Here is a 4,966-nt window from a genome sequence, read left to right as displayed (position 1 = left end):
AATATAGAAGAGGAGGGAGAGGGGTTAGGGGGATGTTGGCCTGGAAACCGGGAAAATAAGGGCTGGAGAGATGGCTTAGTGGTTAAGAGCACTGATTGCTCTTCCAGAGGTCCTGAGTTCAATTCCCAGCAATCACATGGTGGCCTACAGCCATCTGTAATGGGATTTGATTCCCTCTTCTGGTATGTCTGAAGACAGCAGCAGAGTACTTATAAAATAAAGAAATAAATCTTTAAAAAAATAAAAATAAACCTTGATGCCAGTCAAAAAAAAAATAGAATTCCTCAGTTTCTGGTGATGCAGAACAGCAAATTCATCACACATCTCTGTGGAAAGAAAAATTTAGGCACACATACACTTCTGTTCAGTTGGGAAAGATTTCTCCATAAATCAGCCATGCTAACATTCTCTTTATTCATGAGAATTAATGATTTGGAAAAATGGATCTTTTCCTGTTCATGATATATTTAGAAATATTTTCTCTAATGGTGTAAATCTGCACTAGTTTCTCTACTGATTCTCAGTTTTGCACAGACGGCACTTTAGTGAAGAACAAATGTCACCTGTACCATAGCTATAGAAAGGAAGGATCATGGCAGCAATGGGAAGGGCATCCATTTGGATAACTGAATTCTACCACATTGATATACTAATTTAAACCAAGACCGAAGATATATGTAAGTCAAATCATCTAGCAAAAAATTCTTGAGGCAGTGTCTCATCTTCCACATAGAACTAACCAAATATGCTTGAGAGACCACTGAGACATAGATCACAGATTTCTTCCCCTCTGAGCTTGCAAGAATGTATCACCACATCTGTATTTAATTTTGTACTTTTAAAAAATTTTGTAATTATATTTAAGTACAGAAAACTTAAGTGTACATTTAACCCAGTTTAGTGTCGAGTTCCTTAGTCTTTGCCTTTTCCAACTTGGCAATGCGAGTCACAGACTTAGGACCCAGGACGTTGCCTCCCCAGTGGCAGCGGATCTTGTCATATCTGTCATTATAATTGGTCCTAATAGCTTCCACCAGCTTAGCCAGAGCACCCTTGTCTTCCGAGTTAACCTGTGTGAAGACAATAGTGGTGCATGTCTTCCTGTGGACCAGGCGCCCCAGACTGGCTTTTCCTTTGATGATGCAGTAGGGCACCCCCATCTTTCAAAAAAGGGCTGGCAGGAAAACCACCAGCTCAATGGGGTCTACATCATGGGCAATCACCGCCAGCTGAGCCTTCTTGTTCTCCACAAAGGTGGTGACTGTATTGACCCCTGCTCCTAGGACAAGTGGTCTCTTAGTTGAGATGTCCCCTTTACCAGCAGCTTTCTTCTCAGCGTGGGCCAGCAGCCTTTGCTTCTTCTCCTGCTTTGTCTCTGGCCTGTACTTGTGGGCAAGCTTAAGCAGCTGAGTCACTGTTTGCCTGTCCAGGGCCTGGGTGAACTGGTTGATGGCAGGAGATATTTTGAGCTGCTGATAGAGGATGCCTCTTGCTGTAGCCTGAGGTAGCAGGGCCATTGACGAAGCATGTGAGATCTCTTTTGAGCTGGATGTCCTGTCCAATGCTGAAGTTCTTAGGCCTTTTCTCAAACAAAGGATTGACCAAGTTTTTGGCCTCCTGTTTCTTAACCACGGTGAGGGCTGGGGCCACCTTCTTCCCCTTGGCCTTCTTTCCTTTGGGCATCTTGCTTGGCTGGAGGAGAGAGCAATTTTGTACTTTCATAATTTAATTAATATATATGTGAGATGGTGCTATCTGAGACTAGAAGAGAATATCCAATTTCCCTGGGAATGTAGTTATAGTCATTTGTGAGACAGCTGACCTGGAAGCAAGTGAGATCTCTAGGACAGCTCAAAAAAAACCTAATTGTGGGGGGTGTGGGAGAGTCCGCTATCCATAAGTTTCTAACATGTTTTCTTGTAGCATCAAACTCAAGTTCTCAGTCTAGACAGATATTCACTTTACCAAATAATCTACTAACCCTTATATAGAATATAAGATATGAATAGAACACTATCAAGCTTAAGATAGTTACCACGAGTTACAGATTTCTTCACAACCACTTAGACATAGTAGGGATTGGCATGCTTATAGCTGTTCATGAACTTGAATTTTCTAGAAATAGTACTCATTAAAAAAATAACATTTGTGTTAAAATATTCTACAAATTTTAGCTTGTATAAATTAAAATTTAAGTAATACTTATATTTGTTTATTTGTATATGTGTGTGGATGCACTTGAACCAAACCATGTTTGTTGGAGGTCAGAGGACAACTTGTACTCAGTTCTACTATTCCTCCATGTTGCTCATGGGGATAAACCATGGGCACTATCAGGTCCGCAGGCTTGGCAGAAGCACTGAGCAAACTCTACTGCACTATGAAAACATTTTTTAATTAGATTTTTTGTTAAAGTTTACATGCATGTGTTTGTGTCTGTGTCTCTGTGCCTGTATGAGTTCATCACACATATCCTGGAACCCAAGAAGAGGCATAACATCCTTTGTACCTGAAACAGGCAGTTTTAATCAGCCTGATATATGTGCTCTGAGCCAACTGCAGTTCTCTGCAATAGCAGTAAGTGCTCATAGATGCTGATCCAATTATCTACAACCTTATAAACATATTTGATAAGTATTCTTATCAAAAAGGCAATCATGAATACACAGATGTGTGTGTGTGTGTGTGTGTGTGTGTGTGTGTGCATGTTCCACTGAAAATTTGGAATGAGGTTTTCATTCCTCAAGTTCTTTAGAAATAAAAAATTCTGCTAAGAAAATCATTAGCTCAAAAGACAATGAAAGTAACATAAATTGTTTAGCTCTTTCAAGTATGAAAATCATTTTAATTCAACTGAGCAATTCTGTGCTCAATATACACTAGTTGTCTCAGAGGGCTGGAAAAATTCTGTTACATTCATTTTGTACATAAAAGTCCTTGTCTATGGAAACTATTTTCTGACTTTTAAATCAAACATTGAATTTCTGAAAATAATTCTTACTACCAAAATTATGGCTTTAGCAGAGCAAAGTTTACAACTAGTCAAAGTGGATTATATTACACTGCAGTGTGAATGAAAAACTCAGCAGGAGAAATAGATTCTTTTTTGTTTCAAAACTGTTGATCCTGGCTGTAGTGTCACTGGGAAATTTCACTATATCTGTGTATCACACTGCATAGTAGGGTGAGACGATATTATCGAAATGGATATTATGTAATTGTTTTTAGCAGACATTTGCTTATTTCTTTTTTTTTTTTTTGGTTCTTTTTTTCGGAGCTGGGGACGGAACCCAGGGCCTTGTGCTTCCTAGGCAAGTGCTCTACCCAGTGGTAAATCCCCAACCCCGCTTATTTCTTGTAGTATAAATATTATTTGGGGGTTTCTACACCACCTTAGATCATTTAGTTCCCAAATAAAAGACACAAAACCTTCATATTTATTGTAAGACTTAGTAGCATTAAAGCTGGGTAGATATCAGCTCTCTATTATGTCTACTACCCTATCAATAACTCTGAGATATAACTTTCCATGATTCAGGTAGGCTACTCTTACTCCAAATGGCCAACCCTCATGCCCATGTTCTCATGAACCATCTACTTCATGGCATCTCCTTCTTTCTTCTTCTCTCTGATCTCCTCCTCATGGTCTCTGCATCAGACTTCAAGCCCAGGAACTACAGCTCTGCCTGCCTCTCTTCAGCTCAGCTACAGACTGTAGGCATCTTTATTCATACAATAGTTTTAAACTAATGAGGAATGTTATATTACCATCAGTTGGTGCATGTGAGGATCTCCTCATCTCTGGGATCAAACAGATTTTGTGGTAGTATTTAACATCATACATAGCAACAGAACACACATCAACAATTAGCAGTTTACCACTGTCACTATTTTTTCATTATTTATGTTTCATTCTTCTTCATTTGGTGGTGTGTGTATAAAAATTTAGTGATTCAGACATTATCTAGTTTCTGGTGCGAAATCAGGAAGGCCGAATAGTTAATTGAAATTGTCATTGAGAACAATATACCATACAGGTAAGATGTTTGCTACCAAACCTGGCAGTTTTCTTGATTCCTAGTTCTTCTACGGTGGAAGGGAAGCACTAACACCACAAACTATATTCTGTCTTGTATATAAGATCAACATCCATATACTAACACTTTCATAGGCATACAAAAATAAGAATAATGTTAACAAAGTAAGATTGACATAAAAATGTAAGCAAACCAGAATATAAGGTCAAAATATGAGCAGAGTGCTGATTCAATGCTGCCATCTTAAAATTTTCTCATAATGAACTTAGCTGAGCTAATTAAACTGTGTAACCTTAAATGATTATATAAGCTGTATATTTCTGCTGGTCTGGGCTCTTCACATTCCTCCTGCGTGAGGACTGTGTCAAGCCCCATTGCACTGGTATCCCAAAGTAAACCTCTTGTTTTTCCATCAAGACTGAGTCCCACATGTTTGTGGGGTGCTGGGTGTCCTCAGGATTGGAGCAAAAGTCTCCTCGGTCTGAGGGTCTTTCAAAACATATCAGATCCCAGATGTACCTCATTAAACTTAGAAGAAGATGATAATGAGCTCCAAAGAAACTCCATTTAGAGCTGTCTTCATTTGTGGCAAGCTAGCCCCTGGGCAAAGAAAGTGCCCAAACTTAATCGGCAGACAGAATGCCATCCAGAAAAGAAATCAACATGAAAACAAATGCATGGAACTTGATTGCCAAGCTTTGCCAATACAGGGTAAGCAAATCTTTGGTAATTCCTGCTTCACATAAGGTTTGTCAGATACTTTGAACAAGAGAGCTGAAGACAGTGCTCCAATGTCTTAGAATACTTTGAAGTGGTCTCCACAGCCAACTGTCTGCCATTTTTAAAACTTTGAAAGTGTTTGTCTGCACTTCCTACTTAATCAGGAAATATTTCTTCTTAGTTGACTGTTGGGGTTGAATACAAGATAA

At 39.0% G+C, this 4,966-nt stretch overlaps 1 pseudogene; it reads right to left on the bottom strand.

Moving 5' to 3' along the window:
- Positions 1 to 1,163: 1,163 nt before the first annotated feature.
- LOC147995914 (large ribosomal subunit protein eL8 pseudogene) lies at positions 1,164 to 1,517 on the bottom strand (annotated as a pseudogene).
- Positions 1,518 to 4,966: the final 3,449 nt, after the last annotated feature.

Source organism: Rattus norvegicus, chromosome 2 (assembly GCF_021556685.1).
Source record: "Rattus norvegicus strain SHRSP/BbbUtx chromosome 2, alternate assembly SHRSP_T2T, whole genome shotgun sequence".
Classification (NCBI taxonomy): Eukaryota; Metazoa; Chordata; class Mammalia; order Rodentia; family Muridae; genus Rattus; species Rattus norvegicus.
Note: the sequence above shows the minus strand (reverse complement) of the source record. Positions and strands in the feature narration are given on the sequence as shown.